The sequence below is a fragment of the Perna viridis genome, chromosome 15 (genome assembly GCF_037379345.1).
Source record: "Perna viridis isolate PV_CMFRI_1.1 ecotype Kerala chromosome 15, ASM3737934v1, whole genome shotgun sequence".
Lineage (NCBI taxonomy): Eukaryota > Metazoa > Mollusca > Bivalvia > Mytilida > Mytilidae > Perna > Perna viridis.
Window position 1 is genome coordinate 22,988,076 of NC_142459.1, and position 22,907 is coordinate 23,010,982.

At 32.8% G+C, this 22,907-nt stretch overlaps 2 long non-coding RNA genes across 3 annotated transcripts; one reads left to right on the forward strand and one right to left on the reverse strand.

Moving 5' to 3' along the window:
- Nucleotides 1–3,817: 3,817 nt before the first annotated feature.
- LOC148597507 (uncharacterized) lies at nt 3,818–7,632 on the forward strand. Its single transcript, XR_015919099.1, has 5 exons — nt 3,818–3,969; nt 5,621–5,653; nt 5,934–5,993; nt 7,055–7,087; nt 7,499–7,632. It is a non-coding gene; the product is annotated as an uncharacterized LOC148597507 (long non-coding RNA).
- Nucleotides 7,633–11,044: 3,412 nt separating this feature from the next.
- Nucleotides 11,045–22,147, reverse strand: LOC148597508 (uncharacterized). 2 transcript variants are annotated; one of them, XR_015919147.1, is made up of 5 exons: nt 22,045–22,147; nt 18,985–19,078; nt 15,299–15,358; nt 13,569–13,601; nt 11,045–11,194 (listed from the first exon to the last, which is right to left on the reverse strand). It is a non-coding gene; the product is annotated as an uncharacterized LOC148597508 (long non-coding RNA). The 2 variants fall into 2 exon arrangements; XR_015919148.1 differs by lacking the exon at nt 13,569–13,601 and adding an exon at nt 13,734–13,841.
- Nucleotides 22,148–22,907: the final 760 nt, after the last annotated feature.

Consider the following 22,907-nt stretch of genomic DNA (forward strand, 5'->3'; position numbering starts at 1 on the left):
GCTCCATCGATTGGAATTATAACTTTAAATTTCTGATGGATGCCGTGGAGAACTATGCAAGAAAATGGATAAAAAGAAAACAAGAAGACATTGATTCCCTCTCAGAGTGGTTAAAGGCCGTGAGGTCCTTAATTTTGAAACGGATGAGAGTTTTTTAAGTAGGTAATAAGTGCCAATGCTACATCAGTTTTCAAGGGCCCTGATGTAGCAAAAAAATTGTCTACTATGCATAACAAATATGTTGTCGTACCAGTTAGTTTGTCTGGAAAACATTCTACATCCAATGTTTATTATCAGAGGTATACGTAGAAAATAATAGCAGTGATAAGACCTATACTGTTACCACACTCTCCAAAGAAGAAATTGTGGAAAATCATATATCTGTGCTATCCTCTTTTGGTCTCTCTACGATGACTGTGATTTACCATCTATGTACTGGATTCCTAAACTCCACAAGAATCCATACAGACAACGTTACATAGCTGGATCTGCAAAATGTACCATCAAACCTCTTTCAAAACTTTTAACTTCTATACTCACAGCTGTCAAAGAGGGTTTGCAGTTCTACCACAACACTTGTTACTCCAGTAGTGGTGTTAATTCAATTTGGATCCTGACAAATTCGAACGATCTTTTGTAGACAATCAGGTTAAGACTATTATCAGAATATAATAGCATTAAAACCTATAATTTGTCAACATGGTGTACTTCTATTCCACATATTCAGCTAAAATCCCGACTTAAAACATTATACATCGTTGTTTTGTGTTTCAAAAAAGGTGGTATACCTAGATACAAATATATAGTTCTTGGTAGAGATATCTCAAATACTTTGTATGAAATAATTCAAAATCATCTTCCAAATATACAGAAGAAGATGTTTACAAAATGCTGGAATTTTTAATCGACAATATATTTGTCCAGTGTTGTGGACGCGTTTTTCAACAAACGGTCGGCATTCCAATTGGAACTTATTGTGCTACTATAGTTGCTGACTTATTCCTTAACTCTTATGAGGCTGACTTTATAGCTGATCTGATCCGAAAGAAATAATATCGTTTAGCTAGATCCTTTAATCTCAGTTTCCGCTATATAGATGACGTATTATCTTTAAACAATCCTAATTTTGGGGATTTGATACAGCGCATCTACCTCATAGAACTTAAGATAAAGGATACTACAGACACGGTGAAGTCGGCCTCATATCTTATCTTATAGAAATCGATCGTAAAGGAAAACTATTGAAAAAACTTTACGACCAACGTGATGACCTTTCATTCAAAATTGTCAACTTTCCTTTCCTCTGTGGCAACACTCCTTCAGCACCTGAGCATGGAGTGCTCTTATCACAACTCGAACATGGCAGAGCTTGCCGAGACTACGCAGACTTTTTTTCGCGCTAGAATTCTAACAAATAGGCTTCTGCAGCAGTGTTATGTTGCTACAAGATTGAAGTCATCACTACAAAAGTTTTATCGCCGTCACCATGAACTCGTGGATCGTTACGATGTATCCATCTGCGGCATGAAAAATGATTTGTTCAACGTGTCGCAGTTTTCATTTCCTCTTTCGTGTACCCCGTATTTGACTTTTTTATGAGCAACTCGGCAGGTGTTTCTAGAAAAGCAGAGGACGCTTACCCTACCGGTGCACCTGGCCATGTTCCCAGTTATTAATGGAGTCCGATTTGCTCATTTACTTTTGTTACTTTGTATGTATCATTTTATTAACTTTGTGTTTTTGTTGTGTTATCTGTTTTCCTTATCTGCTTTTTGTCTCTGGATTACGTTCTTTTGATTTCCAATAGAATCTTGCTTCCCTTGATTATTCTTCAATATCAATTTATTTTCCAACGATGGTAAAGCTCTTTTTTCTGCTTTTTATGTGATCGTACAAATACACGTACCCGTACATGTGCGTTCCTGATAGATATATGCTACCTATCTGTCAAAGTTTGGAAGCAGTAATCTGTGGTCGAAATAGGCCAAAAAAAATTATTTGTTTATTGGCGATAATGTGCAGCACCTGTTGGATGAATGAACTTGATATATCACATTCTGTCAGAAGACTGTGCTAACCAACGTTTGCTGAAGTCCCGCCATTGGGACACAAATGTACTCGACTGAAGAACTCTGTCAAAGAAGGGCCTAATAGAGGCTGGGCTGCTGTGTTGACGTTCTGGCTTATTCCATGACGACAAGTGGATCCGAGATCATTTTTCCACTTAACTGTTTGGGAATGCGCAAATCTTGCAATCTTGATACGTGTACACTTGCTAATTGCATATTTGAAAAAAAAATGCAGTACACATTTCAAGTTATGTTTAGAGAATATTCTTAGAAAGTAGATCCGTCTCTGCTTGAACTGAAAGATAAGCTGCCTCTAGCACTAAATTAATTATGACAGTATTGTTCTACGTGCGACTGATATCATATGCAGTTTCTCAAACATACATAGGGATGACGTCGGTCGGTTTCACATTCAATTTGTATCAATATTCACACGAAAACCAGTATATTTTGAAAGCAATATCAGACGACAATATTAAGCTATAAAATGTGTTCAAAAACTGATTCTGGATAAAAAAAAATACAAGGGATTTCGGTGGGTTTTTGACATGCATGAATTTCCTGCTATCTGATTTGTATAAAGACTGCTACATAATTAATATAAATTCAAACAAATCGACATATGCTGAGCACCCATAAACATGTATGTACTTACCTGTAGGTGAGTAACATTTCATTGAGTTTTAATTTCTACGTCCGAACATAAATCATTTCCATTTTATAAGGGCAAGTAAAAGACTAATATAGGAGGAGAGGCACACCAAAGCAATTTATTTAAAAAGAAAAATCAAAGCTGCAAGTTTGTCAGTGGGACCATCATCCTCTCATATCATAGTAGTCTAGAAAATATAAATTGTATGAACATCATTAGAATTGATTCAGACAAATTAACTTACAAAACATAATATTATTAAATAAACTTGTCGGACTGGTTTGGTGTGAACTCGATAACTTTAAGTGATACAAACGGACCTTAAATACCCAACCTATAACCGAATTACTCATAATACTCCGCCCGCATACCCAATAAAACAAAAGGAAATATAAATATATAAATTTGACACACAGCCCGTTTTTTTAAGTAATACTAGGACGTAGACCAAGGTAAGAAATATATTTCTTGAAATCAGTGATATGTTTGTATCATATTCAATGTCATCATAGCCAAACAAGCTATATATGACACAGAATAAAATCAGTCCAAATTACTTTGATGCTTACATGGGATTGACGTCAAATGCTGATTACAATCGTTCAAATGATTTGTAAGAGTTGTGTCCCTTACATTAGGTCTATCTCCTCAGACTGGACATGAATCACCGTCTGTCTTGATTTTTTTATAATGACTGCTACTTATTGACTATAGTGTTAAGAACGTGGATAAACGTAAAATCTGTAATCACTAAATAACTCTTCAACAAAATTTTACCCCTCTATTAAATATGGATCTTTAATGAAATTACCACTACATTTTGTTTTATCTAAAAATCGATTTTGATGATGCAAGCCAATGCAGACCTAATGCTAATAGAGACCCTTCTAAAATGTTCCATAAATACATCAATATTGTCGCAGGCGTGTTACCTATTTTGACATTACACTGTTTTGATATAAATATTTCTCATTGTAGTCTTTTTTTTTTCCTTTTCTACTTGCAATTTTTTTTCTTATGTATTATATTATTGTTGTGAAACATCCTACGAGGAACATTTATTGACCATGATTCATTATACGTGGTAACATTTGTAGTACTTTTCAACCCAGTATGTTTTGACAATACTATATAAGTATTCGTATTTGTTTAAGTAGAAACCTCAGTTCTATTTTTTTCAAGGCGTCATGAAGTTGTCTGCAGTTATCGTGTGTCTATCTTTGATCATAACTGTTTGGTCACTACCAAGTAAGTGCATTTTGTAATTTTGTAATTTAGGTAAATGTATACCCTGTTTTAATGAATACGATGACGAAAAGTCCTTACTACTGAAATGCTACTGATAGTTAGTCGAGTAAATCAAAAATAATCAAAATATTTTTTTTTATCAAGTAGATGCATTTTTTTTTTCAAATAAGTAGCAGTACGTACAGACAGTAGGTGATTCATACATATCAAAAACCCACCGCTTTTACATTAGATATGAAATTTATTTTAATAATAAAATGTCATGAACGTCCAAGGAATGGCCTCATTCTGATACATATTTGTTCTTAACTTCGAAATTCTGTACTGATTAAAACGCTACAAATTAAGTACTGTCGTCAAAACTGAGATAACTATACGAGTTGTATATTACGATGCTTTTTTTATAATACGACGACATTACTTTATAACTATGATGCAGTACAAGTCAGGCAAAAAATGCGTGAAAAAAAATGCATAATGATCTTGCAAAGTTATCACAATTTCAAAAGGATTCAAGGGTAAGCAGCATTGGTTGTCAATGTAATGACAGGTTACCCGAATTAATGAGTAAATTATATTTTTTTGTAGTTGTTGAAGTTTTGTCTACGATGATTATGACTTTATGTACCATTAGATGGGAGGAATTTTTTCTGCCATCATGCTAAATCATACAGACCTTTATATTTTCCATTAAATAAAAGTCTTTGGATTGATGTAAAAATAAAACATTTAAAATATTTTCAAATGATCTAGAATACAATAAGAATACAAACATTGGAAATATTACATATGAAAAGGCTCTTTCAAGAAGAGATAGTTGGCGGAAAACAATATTTCTAAGGAGAGATAAGTGTCGGGAACATGTTCTATTGAAATGTATAGGTAATTTTATTGTTTTAACATTTCACGAAAAAGAAATTCGGTGATCCATAATTTATATTTTGAAATATTACAGAAAATCAGTTAAGTGTATAAAGTCATAAGACATTTTATCTACCAGTTTTTTTTTAGAAGTTTCGCGAAAAATTCCCTACCAAATCTTTTAAAAATGTAATGACATATTGGGTTTAGTAAGTCTCAATATTAAAATCAAGTTCAATAACCTATATGTTTTATACTTAAGTATATTCAATCAGGGGCAATTTTGAGAAAAAACATAGGAAAAAAAAGGAAAAGTTATCGACAAGAAATATTAGGTATGATCTACCTTAATTTCAAGGTTGGAACTTTTAGATGTATCAACTGATTTTAGATTTGTGGTTAATCATTTCATTAACCTTTGAATTTTAGATGAGAGGGGGTCATATAGCTGTTGGCTAGTAATCGATATTTGTTCTACCAAATGAAGGGAGCAATACATTCAATCGTTATCACAATGACAAGGTGATAATCAATAAGTTATTTACAGTGATATTGAACTAAAAGTGCTTTATTTATCCAACCTGGTCCACATCCGATAAACAAAACACAAATTCAAAGATGGGTATAAGTTAAATTAAAGGTAAGGTAAACGACTGTAGTCAAGATCATCTTACTGAGGGTGATATTGCTGGTTTTTAAGTGATCCGATCGTTACTTTTTAATTTGTGAATTATCTGCTGTGTTTGTAAAACGTTGTTTTTTTTTTTATGAAAATTTACATTTCTTTCAGATCCACTTAATTCTCTTAATAGAGTCAAAAGAGGTAAGTCTTCCAATGCAAGCCATAAATATTCTAAACTCTTCGTAGATTCGTCTCAATACTTATTTTTTATACCTTATGTGGCGAGAAATAACGCTGAAGAAATTATAAAATCAAATTCCTAAGGAGCTTTGAATTTATTTAACCGATAATCTTAATACTGGTGATTTGGGAATCTTTGACCAAGATGTTAAGCAACTTACATAATTTTGTTAAAGCCTGTATTTGTAAACGAGCTTAGGTTAATTAAAACATATTTCAAAGGTTTGTATTATGAATTCAGCTTCATTGAATCTGGATAAAGATGACAATGAGAATGTTGGCAGACTAAACGTTGATAATAGTAAGTATAAATATTTATATATATATATATGTATATATATATTGTATACATAAATGAGTATTTCGGTTTTACTTTGATTTTCTATAATAAAAATAATACATGATGAAACAAGTATGACCCGAAACATACTATAAATGCTCATGCCCATGTATTAAACTATTATTATTAGACATTATTCTAGACAGATTATTCTAGATCGTTACACCAATATGTGCCCGTCATTGATCGAAAGAGTAATCAAGGGAACCAAGGTTATAGCGGTAATCAAAAGAATGTAATCCAGGGACAAAGACCAGACATGGAAAACAGACATACACAACAAAGAACATAAAGTAACTAAAATCATACATACAAAGCAACAAAAGTAAATGAGCAACTCGGACTCCACTAAAAACTGGGAGCATGGACCAGGGGCTCCTGTAGGGTAAGCGCCCTCTGCTTTTCTAGAAACACCCGCCGAGTTGCTCATAAAAAGTCAAGTCCGGGGTAGACAAACGAGGAAAGGAAAACTATGACGCGTTGAATAAATCAGTTTTTATGGTGTTGATGGATACACCATAACGATTCACGAGTTCATGATCGATTTATGGTATCCGGAATGAAATAAAAGATGAGACAATTATAAACCGACATATCCGAAACACGTTTCATGTGTAAGTGCCGTTTTTTTCTATTTTTTAAAGATTAAATTACGATATGTCGAACAGCTCATGATTATAGACATACAACATTTTTTTTAATGCGAAATATGCTATTTTGTGTAAATTTCATTAGCCAACTTGCAATCAGCATTTTCTTGCCGCTGAGTTTTATTGCGATAACAATTCCTAACAATAATATATATATTTGTAGATTTGGGGATTCGAAAGAATTTGTAGGAAAATTCCTGTATATGAAGGGGTAATCAAGGAAAATGCATTGTTGAAAATAAAAAAAAAAGAAATATGGTTTGGTTTTCCGATAGTTCAATGTTTTTCTCCACATTTTCGATCAGTCCTAATAAAAATTATCCTTTAGATGATTTTATTTGTTCTTGTTCAGATAATTTATATTCATTACAGGCCCGTGGGAGTACTTTAAAAGAGCCAAAAGAGGTATGTCAACTTTATATGGATATATTGACAGCTGCATGCACTTCGATATTTTGATGCAAAAGTTCCACTTAATCACAGCGCAATACTGTGTATGGAGAGTATTATGCTTCGTACCCATCAAGACCCAATGATCATTCGAAGTAAACCACCTTTGAACTGCTATCTAGGGCAAAATTAGCAAACTATTCCCATTTTTAAACATATCAGCGGTATTCTAAATTTTCCTTTTCCCTTTTTTTCAATCTTCCATTTTTTCAATATTTGTTTAATGATTATTGTCTAAAATGTTTTTGTTACACCAATGAATTAAATATGTGTGACCTGGCTTTGAACAGACATGAACCAATCTTACAATTCTTTCTTGAAGTACAATAATGACTTTCTTGTTCAAATGTATTACATTTATTACAGAAATACCACCACCACCAATTCCCTTTAAAAGACAGTAGATGTTGATATGTATGTCATATGCTGAGCAGCAACGAGAATGCTGTTTTTAATCTTAAATGAATTAATTCTCTTGAATAATAAAATGTAGATGTTTGCATTGCATTTATTTCATTCCTGAACATCGATTCATGAACATCGTTGTATTTTTTTTTGTTGTCTTTTTTGTTTTGTTTTGTTTTTCTTTTTGTTCTTAGTTCTTTTGTTTTTTTTTTTGTTTTTTTGTTTGTTTTTTTTTTGTTTTTGTATTTTGACTTTTGTTAAGTTTACTTTTCACTTATTTGTTTTACAAATAAGTAACGGCAAAATGGACCGAGAAATTATGTCAACATAGTATCAATTGATTTTGTGATGTTTTATTGGCGACTCGCTGGTGCTTCTAGAATAGCAGAGGACGCTTACCCATACGGTGCATACTTCAAGTATTTACTGCAGTCCGAGTTGTTGTTTCTTGGCACTTCTTGTTTTTTGCTTGTTTTATTTATTTTTGTTTGTGGTTTATATCATTCCACTTAACTCTGTCTTGTATTTGTCCTTGTATTTCGTTCCTTTCATTTGCGCTCAAAATTTTGTTCCCTTGATTACTCTTGATTACTCTTGCCTGTGAGAGAACTAATAAAATTTACCAGAAGGTTTCTGAAATTTCCCAATCTAGCATGAGAAAAAAATGGGTGTTTGTTTGTTTGTTTGTTTTTTTCTCGAGATATTTTCTTTTCGATCAAATGCTTACGGGCAGGTAACTTCGTCGAGCACGTTAGAACGCTAACGCTGATTGGTAACATTGTTACATAGAGCAGGAATGTTTTCCCTTACATTGAGTTGGAAACGACCAAGTGCACATTATATGCAATGTTTATGTTTATTAATATACAGTAAAACAATATAAATGTAGAAAAAGTAATCAAAGGAACCAAGGTTATAGCGGTAATCAAAAGAATGTAATCCAGGGACAAAGACCAGACATGGAAAACAGACATTTACAACAAAGAACATAAAGATTTAGGATTTTTGACATGTGATCAAGAAAAAAGCGGGAGGCATGTCAGAAATTTTTTTTTAAAATAGACCAATTTCTCAGAAAATGATTACTTTTAAAACTATATCTTTATTAATATTGTTAAAAAACAAGTTGTGATTGATTTTTTTATTTGAAAAGTCAGAAAAAGTTCTTTGCAAATATTTAATGCATTTAAGTATGGTAGAATATTGTCACTTTTTTGCTCGCACAACTTGGTTACCCTTTATTTAAAATTCAAATATTTAAAAAAGTGCTTGTCACATTTCACTGAAACTTTGCAAATGCATTCAGTATGTGTGTAGGAAGATACCTGTATAGTTATTTATTTTTCCTAAGACAAGAAGTGACCCTTTAGCTGAAGCCATGGCAAAATGAAAAGTTTCTTAAAATAGCTTTAAACTACTTGAAGATCTTGTTAACGTTGCCATGAGAGGAATACACTACAAAAATCCTTCAAAATATGTATTTTTGTAAGTTATAGGTCCAAATTATGGAAAATTGGTCTTTTTGGCTGATTTTTATGTCCTATCTTGTAAAAAGTGTAGAAAATTTAGTAAAAATATCAAATATTAAACTTTGAGGGCTATATGTACCTAAATATGGTAGTAATCGGCACTTGAAATCAAGTTTTGTGTAGATTTGAGCAAAAATCAGGTTAGAAATGAGGAAAAACCCACTTTCATTACTGCGGTTAATGCCATATAAGCATTCCCCTATGGCAACATTGAAAATCCATTATTGAGCACTTTTTTTGCTTTAGGTGCCCTTTACTGGTCATGTTTTAATGTGAAAACACTGTATTTACAAATTTAAAGCCAAAGATATTACCTTTTGTGAAAATTTAAAGATTTAGGATTTTTGACATTTGATCAAGAAAAAGGGGGAGGCATGTCAGAAATAATTTTTTAAAAATAGACCAATTTCTCAGAAAATGATTACTTTTAAAACTATATCTTTATTAATATTGTTAAAAAACAAGTTGTGATTGATTTTTTTTTATTTGAAAAGTCAGAAAAAGTTCTTTGCAAATATTTAATGCATTTAAGTATGGTAGAATATTGTCACTTTTTTGCTCGCACAACTTGGTTACCCTATATTTAAAAATCAAATATTTAAAAAAGTCTTTGTCACATTTCACTGAAACTTTGCAAATGCATTCAGTATGTGTAATAGGAAGATACCTGTATAGTTATTTATTTTTTCTAAGACAAAAAGTGACCCTTTAGGTTACAGACCACCAATTCAACCAATGAACATTTGAAACGTACGCAAAAATAGCCCTACGCAGAAATTACCCCTGTTCCTCATAGTGCTGTGAAAAAAGTTCTCATCTTATTTAAAACATTTAAACAGTTTCTGAAAGGAAAACCATTTCTGTACATTTTATAGGTTCATTTTGGTTCTTGTGATATGAAGCCTAATCTCCATAATGATTTTTAAATATACCCCTATCTTGTGAAAACACTGGGATTTCCCATGCTATTTATAGACCCTTCACTTCCGGTGGCCAGTTCTGCACTGCAAGTCTGCTAACCCCACATGCCATTCTGAGGATTGTGAGCTGACATATGTAGAATCATGCTGATATATAGTTCTCTGCAGGTTAAAGTTAAGGTAAAGTCCAGAAAAGCCATTGAATATTGTGAAATTAGTATAGAAGCCTATGGGAAGTGGAATTAGTGGTTTCTAGCCGAAAATCATACATACAAAGTAACAATTGTAAATAAGCAACTCGGACTCCACTAAAAACTTGGAGCATGGACCAGGTGCACCGGTAGGGTAAGCGTCCTCTGCTTTTCTAGAAACACCCGCCGAGTTGCTCATAAAAAGTCAAATCCGGGGTAGACAATCGAGGAAAGGAAAACTATGAACCGTTGAATAAATCAGTTTTTATGGTGCAGGTGGATACATCATATCGATCCACTAGTGCATAATGACGACCATAAAACTTCTGTAATGATGACTTCAATATTTTAGCAACATAACCCAGTTCCATAGCCCTATTTGTAATTGTTCTAGCGCGATACAACAAGTCTGCGTAGTTTCGGCAAGCTCTAGCATAATGTATGAGTTGTGATATGAACACTCCATACGCAGGGAGACAATGGGAGGGCTGTTGTCGTAATCAATTATTTTACACATAATGTGGTAGGAAATTCTATCCATGTTGTTTTAGAGGAAGCACATATGAAAGAATGAATTGCAAACATTAATCTTGGTGCTTGGGAGGCATGTGACTTTAAAGCGATTGACGGAAAACTAACTGTTAGGTTGATAATCACCGGATAAGAAAATATCAGAGCAGACAGATTTTTTTCCTTCATTGGTCACATTGTAATACAGAGCAGGGACATTCTCAATTTTCTGTCACATAGATTAAGGGTATTATCTCTTTTTTGGTCACATTATAACTCAGAACAGGAGAAGTACCCCCCCCCCGGCCCCCACTAGTCTCGTGACATTTGAGACTATCATATGTACTTCAAAAAATATTTAAAGCATCCTTTATGTTTCTTTTATTACAGTACTATTTCATAATTTAGAGACAGTCGTCCATTCTGGATGGTTCCATGGAGGCATTATGATTGATAGATATTAGCACCAAAAAGCTGGTGGACATCGAACAAAGCGATTTAGATGTTCTGAAAGAATAATATGAAAAAATGCTCTTAAAAAGCAATTAAATAGAAATTACGTATCTTAAAAAATGTACATATCTACGTATATTGCTGTTTCATTCCATTGGAATATTATGAATGCTGAATGGCGTTGGTGCTTGTGATAGGAGAAATTAAGTAGACATGTTATATTTTTATTCAATATACAATGTATAATTAAAACAATACATAACAACTGACTATAGCTGCTTATCGAATAATCAACACATTTCGGAGATAATAAAATTCAACAAATGACATAAAGTGTAAGATTAGAAACACTACGTCAAAAATGTAGAAAGCTGCATAAAACATACTTATAAATACAAACTGAACATATTGGATTCAAGACAACTTTATAGCGGTTATAGCCGTAATCAAAAGAATGTAATCCAGGGACAAACACCAGACATGGAAAACAGGCATAAACAACAAAGAACATAAAGTAAATAAAATCATACATACAAAGTAACAAAAGTAAATGAGAAACTCGGACTTCACTAAAAACTGAATCTAATTTTTCATTGGGGAAGATGCTTTTAGAAATCGGACTACACTAAAAACTGGGAGCATGGACCAGGTGCACCGGTAGGGTAAGCGTCTTCTGTTTTTCTAGAAACACCCGCCGAGTTGCTCATAAAAAAGTCAAGTCCGGGGTAGACAAACGAGGAAACGAAAACTATGAACCGTTGAATAAATCAGTTTTCATGGTGCAGATGGATACACCATATCGATCCACTAGTGCATAATGACGACCATAAAACTTCTGTAATGATTACTTCAATCTTGTAGCAACATAACCCAGTTCCATAACCCTATTTGTTAGAGTTCTAGCGCGATACAAAAAGTCTGCGTAGTTTCGGCAAGTTCTGGCATAATGTATGAGCTGCAATATGAACACTTCATACGCACGTGCTGAAGGGATGTTGCCCCAGATGAAAGAAGGAAAGTTGACAATTCTGAATTAAAAGTCATCACGTTTGTCGTAAAGTTTGGTCAATAGTTTTCCTTTACCACCTACTTCTAAGTGTAGGTCAAGGTACGAATCAGACTTTACCGTGTCTGTAGTATCCTTTATCTCAAGTTCTTTGGGGTAGATGCGATGAATCAAATCCCTGAAATTAGGATTGTTTAAAATAATAAAGTCAGCCTCATAAGAGTGAAGGAATAGGTCAGCAAGTCAAGAAGCACAATTTGGTCCCATTAGAATGCCGACCGTAATGTTTAAGGTACGTTGTTTGTTACGTAAAGGTATGAAGCTTAATTTCAAGAGGGAAATCTTGTTTTAGCCCCCCTCCACTGAAATGGATACTCTGCAAAAGTAATATTGTTTTAGGAAGTAATAAGGCAATACAGATTGGCGATTTTTCCAGAATTCCTACCATAGTCTGTAGTTGTACAGTTGAAAACCGTCCTACTTTTATCTATTCTATAAAACCAAATACAATCTTGACACTGGGAGAGCTGCTGTCGTAATCAATTATTTTACACATAATGTGGTAGGGAATTCAAATCATGTTGTTTTAGAAGAGGTACATGTGAAAAATTTAATTGCAAACATTAATCCCGGTGCTTGGGAGGCATGTGACTTTAAAGCGATTGATGGAAAACTGACTGTTAGGTTGATAATCACTGGATAAGAAAATATCAGAGCAGACAGATTTTTTTCCTTTATTGGTCACATTGTAATACAGAGCAGAGACATTCTCTCTTTTCTGTCACACGGATTAAAGGTATTATTTCTCTTTTGGTCGCATTATAACTCGGAACAGGAAAAGTAACCCCCGCTTATATCCGCACACTCCGACACAGGGTATGGGATAGATATCGGTCACAGGTTTAAAAATATTCAGTTTTTTCATAAATAATGAGTAATTATTGATTTTTTGTGAATTGTTCTTTGTGCTGATGTGACCTCTGATTTTTTTTTATAACAATGTCGTGGAAACGCCTTTTAATCGCCACTGGCATATTTGCGCTGCAATTAAAGAGGAAGGTTTAGGGCACTGTAAAACCTATATTTAATTTTGGTTTGAAATGCCTGTATGAAGTCAAGACAATTTTGATACCAGTTTTTGCGTTGGTTTAAGATCTATTTTGCCGAATTGTGTTTTGGACTTGACTTTATTATGAATCAGATTAGTGTTCAATAATTTTGTTGTTACTCTTAATTGCTTTCCATAGCGATTTTACGCAGTCTATTGGTAATAAACATTACAGATTGAGGCTTTGATAGGTAAAAAGCATGACACTGTCGTTAGTCCTTAGTCGTTGGTCAGCAATCAAGTGGAACTTTTACTTTAGAGTAACGAAGTGTATGCAGTTGCAATGTTCTTTTTTAAATTTAATGTCGACTAACCTCTCTTTACTCTTTTAAATGACTCCAGGTGACCTGTAAGAAATGTTCATCAGTTCGTGAATATTTCCCTATACATGTTGTTGTACTGGTTGAAAAGATTGATTTAGAGAAATTAAAGAACGATCAGAAAATCAAACATTCTTTTTATTAAAATAAGTTACTTACTATATAGTTATTTTAATGTTTCATATTTTTTTCTTGAAGATAGTTAACCTTTACTATCGCCTTCTTATACAAGATTTTCATAGCAAAGCATGATCTCTGTGTCATTATCTGAAGTTATAAATTAAAGAAATACTTTAGTATATTTGTTCAGAACTGAAAACAAAATGCCATATCGATAATGATTCGCATGAATGCTTTTTTTACAAAAACCTGTTCAATTCACCACTCTATATTGTGCACGGGCAAGACAATTTGGCACGAATGCATGCATGGTTGATCTAGTAACTGATGTTTTCAAAAGCTTGACGAAGATTTTAGATTTTCTGCATGTCATTATATTCATCTGCTTTTCTGTTTATATGTCAATGCCTAGGTTTTCAGACAACAAGCGGCCTGTTCGAGGTTTTGTTGCAGGAGGACTTTCCAGACGTGAAATTGCCAGACGAACGAATTTTTCGCCTTCAATTATCACTAAGTTTTTTTCAGCGTCTTCGACAAACTGGATCTTTGAACGATTTCCCATGTCCTGAAAGACAGAAAGTCACAATTGGCCTACAAGATCGCTTCATTTGCCTCTAGAATCTCAGGGACCGGTTCACAAACGCTCGTAGATCAATCAGCAGCAATGGCAGATATATAAGAGCCAATAAAGTAAGGCGCCGTTTACAGAACTTTGGTCTGAGGGCACGTTGGCCATTACGTGGAAACATGTTAACTCCTCAACGACTTGAACATCGCCTTTTATGGACACAACAGCGCCAAAGATGAGCTCACAGGCAATGGGTATCCATTCTTTTCACGGACAAATCTATATTTAATCTTCGCCATAGGGATGGACGTATTTGGATTTGGAGACGAAGTGGTGAACGCTCTACGGATTCGTGTGTACAAGAGACTGATTGTTGGGGTATTTGAAGTTTCATGGTGTGGGGTGGGATTTCCTTGAACCAAAGAACCCCGTTGTAGTTGTTAATAGCAATTTAACGTCTCAGGGCTATCTTGATAAGGTGTTACCAACTACAGTTGTGCCGTTCATTCGTACACATTAGGATGTTGACATTTTTCAGCAGGACAATGAACGTGCGCACGTACCATGATCACTTAGAAATTTACTTGGCCAGCGTTTTCCCATATTTCAGTCCTATCGAATACTAGTGGGACCAGCTTGGATGTGCTGTAAGGCACCGTCAGCCACAGCCAATCACGTTGCGCCAAGTTGTAGCTGAACTTCAAGATGAATAGGAAACATTCCTCAAGCTCGTATTCAACGCCTCATTAGGTCAATGTTGCGAACATGACGGCTTGTATGGCAGCAAACGGTGAACACATCAGATATTGACACTCTCAGTTTGCATCTGTATTGTGCTTACGATAATGGTGTCGTGACCGCCTTCCTTAATTAGTTGTTTAAGTCGAAAGGACTATGATGAGTTGCTAAAGACTTTTATTTTTTTTTAAGTTATTGAATACATATATATATATTAAGATATGTAAGTGTTGCGTTTTCATTGGCACTCAGTATATATTATAATTTATTTCCAAAAAAGAAAAAAAAAATTTCTTACCAGCAGCAGCATTAAGTCTGCCAAATCTTGTATTAACATCTTTATCCAGATGTATTGGAGCTGAATGAACAAAACAAACATTTAAAAATCGTTTTATTTAACCTTAATACAATAATGTTTTATATCTGTACAGGTCTGTTGCAAAAATCAGCCAAATGTTAAAGGTCTTCCACATCTTGGTTATACATTCACTGATCAAATACTACAATTTACTTATTAGGGTTGTTTGTGATTAAGTAGAGATTTTGTTTCTAAATATCAGACAGAAGGCGATTCATGCATGTCAAATGCCCACCAAATTAAGGTTTATTTCTTATTCAAAAACAGTTACTGATAACCAGTCTTAGTTTATCATTTGGTTGTTGCGCTTTTGAGAATTATATAAATTGAACATTAAGCTTGCACTTTGGAAGAGTTATCGTTCATCACGTAGCTTCATTTGGTTGATTTTAATGGGAGATGAATGTATGATCTTCTAAGAAGTGCAAATTAGAATGTAGAAAAGATTTTTAAGAGCAAGTATAGCATATGCAGACTGAAAAAGCCTCGTTTGTTTGGTGGGTTTTTCTTCCCCATGAATAACCTTATCAAAGACAGTGTCGGAATATTATGTAGATTGTACTTAAATTTGATTTTTACCATGAGGCTGAAATGTAACTGTTTGGGCGTTAAACACCAATCAATCAATCAATATCTAACGTGAAAAGCTTGTAAATGGGTCATTTGTATCTAAAACTATTGCAATTGTAATTTTATCCGGTTCGTTAATTTCTCTTTCCTTGAGGTGCATGTCAGTGGTATTAAAAATTCATTTCAGCCATGTAAAATAGTAACGATTAATTTTTTTATTTGCTTCATGGTTCCATTGAATTAGACAGAAGCTTTACGACAGATGAATAAAAACACGACATTCATGATGGATTAGGTAATCTCAGACACATATAATGGACCTGAAACAAATGCTTTATTTCAAAACCAAACAAAGAAAAAAATAATAGTAATAAAAGTAATAAACAAGAACGACCTGACTGGCAGGTTATACATTTTATCAAATGTCTGTTCAATCATTTGTTATCTTTATCTTACTGGGAATAACAGTAAGGATTAAAATGTGCCCGTGAAAATGGAGGCCGATCAGTTGCTCAAATTGCCAATTGAGCCTCAGATTATTTATCGGGACGGGTAAAACAACCTGGATATCAATTTGTATCGGACAACTTTGAAGTTTTGACCGCGTTGGCAGCCATTTTGAAAATGGTGGCCGGGACGCAAGGGATTTTGTTTCGCAAATTGTTTGGATTATGGACCCCAATATACATACCAAGTTTGGTATTCAAATACAGTATGTCGAAGCAGTTTTCCAAAGATATCAGAAATCTTATTAGAAACGAATGCCAAATTTATCGATATATAACTTTTAATCTATTGGTAAATTTTCTTATTATCGATGGTTATCAATATATTGCAGGAAATTTGAGTGCAATCTGCTAAAAAAGATTGTGACAATAATGTCTTATAACATCTAAAACGAAATCTTTTTTTTTTCGATGTCTACAATAGATTGTGACAATTTTCTGTTTATAAATATATTGATTTCGGTAAGCTATATGTATTAACCATTTTATTTTTAAATCGTAACTTTAGTGTTTAGAATGATTGTATGACTCTGCGTTCACCGTCCATTACAGTACATGTATTTACTTCATGTCATTATGTCTACATTTATATTATTCTTTGCATTTGATGGCATTTTATACTTATATAAACAAATTAAAATAAAATCAATGTATCAAGATATGTGAGGATAGATTTTGTAAAAAAGAAAGGTACGGCATAGCGCTCAATATCAAATTGATCATTCTGTTCTCAATGAAGCTACAAATGATAAAAGGATGACTTTTAGAATCGAATCGAACATACCGATTTCCATTTATTAATTATATTTATTTTGAAATCTTTGCTTTGTACATTGACCTCTATAGATAAATAAACTCTTGGTAAAATAAAATATCCAGTTATTCTTGTTTAGATATGAATGATTTATAATAAAATTAAGAATATTCTTAGCAACATAAATTGAAAGAGAACCACTCATAAAAATATTTTCTACCAAGTTCAGCTTAATACGACAACAAAGCTAAAAGTCTTATGCTATAAAGTTCATAGTGTTAGAAGTTTTATTAACAAGTATTTGATAACTTCTCCGTCTAAGAATCAGGCAAAATGTGTATAACTTTTTCCTTATATTATCAGTCAAAAAATATCTTTGTCACCAATGCTTCATAATAAATTTAAACAGCTTTTTAGTTGTTTTCTAAAGTTATTTGAATATGTTTGAGGCAAAAGGACTAAATTGAGAAAAAATGTTGTGCCACTCATTGCCTAAATTTTTTACGGAGAATGCTATTTAAAAACTATTTTATGAATATTGGGATAACGACATCAGTAAAACAAGGAGCTTTTATGAAAGAAATGGCAGATAAAGAAGCATATATATATCAAAATTTGCGCCTTAAGTTTCTATAATTCCTCAGAATTGCTACTAGTGCCATTAAGGGCTGAAAGAAAGTAAACACTTAAAGATTAAAAGGTTAAAAATGATAGATTTTGACACAACATAAAGACAGATCGGAGCGGCGAAAGTTTATGGCGTCCTCATGTCCTACTGGACAGAAGATAAGAGGGTCTAAGAGAAATAAAAAATTGAAGGGAACTATATGTTTTTTTGTACCATGTTTACTTTGCATTTGAAATATCTTACAATATAACAAGCATAAATAAAAACCAACAGCACCCTTTCCCGAGAAATTAGTTTAAATTGTCGTTAACATTTTCTAAAGACTTCAAACGTATTTCCTGTCGTTTTGTGGTTTTAGGTCAGGACTAGAATGGATGAAATAAAGATATTTCGTTTGATAAATCTGTATATGTCCGATCATTATTGTCATTCTTCCCTTGATGACAAAAAAAACATTATTTACTAACCAACAGCTACAAGAATATTGGATAAGCTTATTAACAACACATGAAGCAGCATTGCGTCTCCATCCTTGTCGGAAAATTAAATGTTAAGTAAAATATGCATATAAAGTATTAAAAGTCCTAAATATAACTACGCTGATCAAACAGTGAAAAAAATGCTTTATGGGATTACCTATATTGACCACCAATGCGTTTTACCTTGACCAATTCTGAAAGTTACACAAAAACATTATGAATTTGTACCCGCTTTTTTCCACTATAAAAGTGATAAACTTCATTTAAACCAATATACTAATCGTGTCTAATTGGATTGCAGTACTATTTTGGTATGGTCGAAATTAGTAAGGAGTTAGCTTGGGTTGAGACTGAGATCAACTTTGAACGTTGAAATCGGAGAACTATTACCAACGTTAATTAGCATGAAAAAAAGATTTACATCTTTAATTATTTCAAATATTGAAATTAAAAATGAATTTTTTGGAGCTCTTCTGATTTAATGTAACCCGAATATAGTCTCAAATATTTTTTTCTAAGTTGAGATTGCAACTTTAACATGCTCCCCGCTCAATTTAATTTCAATTCTAAAGTGGAAGACTTCCACTAAACAATAAAGGCAGTATCATTTCAATAATACAGACATTTCTTCATTGTTTGCACTTCAAAAAATGCACATGTATTTATTGCTTGTCATAATAAATACTTACTTACAACCGGCAATACATCAAGGATCAGAGAGAGAATCACAATAAAAGCAAGAAACTTCATGGCAACTTCAAAATGTGGTACTTAGGTTTCTACCTGAACAAATATGAATATTCATACATGTATACATATAATATGGTCGAAACATATTTTTTTTCAAAAGCATTAAAAATATATTTGATGTCGTTCATGAACCATCTCTTAAAAGTCTATGTTTTGTTTAAAGTTAATATAATTGATCCATATCTGACGGTTTAAAAGAGCAATCATACCATATTTAATTGATATAAAATGCTCTCATTCAAACAAATAAACATTCAATACGAATATTTATATTTTATTAACAGATAAGAAAAAATTAGAAAAGAAATAAAAGACAACAATGAGTTACATTGATTTTTAAAGTCAATGCATGATTTCTAACATGCCTGTTATTATATGTATAATGCTTTGTTGTTTATGCAGTTGTGCAGTTGTCGGTATCAACATTTTGGAAAAAAATAGATCATAATTAAAAATCAATATTAATTTATTCGTTAATAGTCGTTAACAGGGCACATGCGAGAAATCAATTGAGGTTTGTTTTTGATGAGATGTCGGGTGACTATAGGTAATCGTTTATCCATGTCATATAATTAGTGGCTATCCTGAGAAAAAAGTGCACGTTTTTAGTGTAAGTTATTTTAAGAATCAGGCAAAATGAGGGACAAAATCATAAACATGCATGTCAAAACCCCACCAATCTGACAATATGATTTCACTGAACGATGAGTTCTCTATTTGAATGGTCCATTATTTGTTCTCTGCATCACTGGATTTGCTAGACAATTGGGGTTATTTGACAGATTTATCTGCCCTTGAAATGTTTATCTTCAGTGCATTTCAATGAAATTATATCTCAATCTACCAAAATGATATTGAAAATCGTGCATGTTTTCATTGATTCTGATGATGCCAATATTTTAATTCAACTTTCAAAATGCTGGCTTTTTTCATACCATGTTTCTTCCATTGGCCGGTTCTTACATAGGCTTACACTTAATTCGTGTGTTAACATTATCATATCTTCAAATATGACATTACGTTCATTTGGTTCTTTTACTTGTATAAATTTTCAATATTTCTAACCCTAAAGACAAGTAAGTGAGAAAACCTAACAGTAAAAAACATCCCTTCTCAACTGCATACATTTTATACTGTGAACGTATATATTTTGGCGGTTTATAATTTTTTCACAGATTGTTTTAGGCGAACATATTCTTGTGTATCAATTTTTGCAGTTTCAAAAAACTGAAAAGCGTGAACAAAGTGTTAAAAAGCAATGCCCCGGGTATTTTATGCGTGGTTTAAAGTTGTTACACCGAAAAATTACTATGTTTACAGCTGTCATATAAAGTTATGTCTTATTACTGGTTACAGTTGTTAAAATATAATCAGTGGAGACTTTTTTTAAGAACGAGGTTTGGTATAATGCAAAAAAAGAAATGTTTTGTCAGCTGTCATAACGAACAAGTCTAAATCATTTGACTACCCTAACCAAAAATGTGTAATGATTCATTCTTACCTTACATCAATAAAATATTCTAAAGATTATTCTTTGATGGTAGAGCTAGCTAGGTATCTTAATCAAACAAACCTCTTTTTGGACAAAACAGTGTAATCCAATAAATAATCCGTGTAGACACGAAGTTTTCATTTAGAATGGACGGCCAAAAATTGTGAAGGGCTTGCGACCCAAGACGTCTTGGTGAGGCAGATACTATATGTGGAAAATTTTACTGATATGTTTAATAAAGCCATCGTTAGCTCATTTATAAAGTTTTTTGACAAACATTTTGAAATGAATTGTACGATACTCACTTCCAAATATACTTCAATTGGAACAAGTTCTGTATGTCGTATAAAGTGATCGAGGAAGAGGAATGTTACTCATTTATCGGCACAATCCTTTAGTCCCAGCCAATTTGCAACATATAATGTTATTTTTATTCAAGGGCGATCAAAACTGTTTAATTGTTACGAGAAAGATATTTACAAATATCAAATATATAAAGATTAAAAAATACATTTTTTGTACCTGATATAATTCTATGTAGAATGTATCCCTTCTTACGTTATATAAAGATGTATCCATTAGAGAGTGTGTAGATTAGTATGGTGTGATTTCACATAATGGATGCTTAAAAATGAATGTTGAATAGGTATGAAGAAACTTCATTTGAGGATTAATGAATAAAAAAATAATAAAGAATGTGTGTTGAGCGATTTTTATACAAGAATAACTCTGGGATATATGCATAGTAAGTTTACATTAGGATTATTCCATACTATTTTACAATAATTTTATTTAAGGGAAAAGAGTAATCAAGAGTACCAAGGTTATAGCAGAAATCAAAAGAATGTAATCCAGGGACAAAGACCAGACATGGAAAACAGACATACACAACAAAGAACATAAAGTAACTAAAATCATACATACAAAGTAACAAAAGCTAATGAGCAACTCGGACTCCACTGAAAACTGGGAGCATGGACCAGGTGCCCCCGGTGTGTTATTGAGAAAGTTATTGTGTTTACCATCCCCGTTAAAGCATTTTGCAATTCAGTTTTAGCATGTTTTTTTTATGTGTAATACCGTAACAATCGACGACCGATGCAAAAGGAGCACATTCACATTTATCCTAATACTTGCATCATGAAAAAGATATTTCTTACAGAAAAAAAAACATAAAAGATAAGATTGAGACATAAATAAAAACAACATTGAATACATTTTGCCGTTACAGTTGAATTTCGAGTGAAAAAGACTTAAATACAACTACGGAGAAAAAAGGCAGCACATTTTGCATGCATTTCCAATGGAATGCAGTTAACTTTCCAGATTTTATGATTTGTAGTGGACAGGAATGATTCCAGTTAAAAACAATTATCTGAATTCAACTCCTTTTTTCGAAGTTTGTTGTCAAATCGAGGTGCTTACCAAATGGACATCTACCATCTCAAGTAATTTGAATAAATAGCTTTTATATACTTATATATCATTATTATTAGTTTCAACATACCATGAAAATGGCAGTTCTCTTTGGTGATACACAGTCCAGGTACTTTCTGCGGTAATAAATAAGGGATGATGTGTCATATACTTTATACCATAGGTTTAAATTTGTAAAATCATCATGATCTATAAGCAACACAATTCATTATATGATAAACGATTTATTGAAAACATCTGCAAACGCAATTAATTTAGTCGTTCATACATGCAAGAACGACCAACAATAGCTGTTGAATCCTATCATAATTAAACTAAAGAGTCACTCCTAATTCTTATAGATTTCGAGAATGGGAATAATGTTTTTTGGAATATTGTTTTCAAGGTACTTTATTATTAAAAGGACTTTTTTGTTCTATGAATTGGTTACATACATTTGAATAAAAATCAAGGAAGAGATATGTTTTTTTCGCATGATAGTAATAAAAAGTAAATTTCTGATGGGAATAAGGTATTTTGGGGAAGTGGAACTATAATTGATTGAAGAGTTGAGAGAACAGAATTGAGATGTAAACATTGTCATCGACGTCATTGTTATAACAAAGTTAACACAATAATAAGATGTGCAAGTAAAATTACCAATGCTCAAAGAGAAATATGTTTTTTAACACTTTGCGGGTGTTCCATTATTCATTAACTAGTAGAGTCCATTAAGGGCATTATGGAAATTTTGTTGTAAAGTCATACGTTAACATTGTCAGTAAAATTGACAGCAGTCATCATATGTTTACGAGTTTTAATTGTAAGTGATCCATTAAGTAAATCAATATATAATGTCATACCTGACAGTGATTTTGTTACAACAATATCTATTTTGGCCATAACATAAGCAGAAACTAGTAAAACAGACAACAGCCCATACATAGTAGCCTA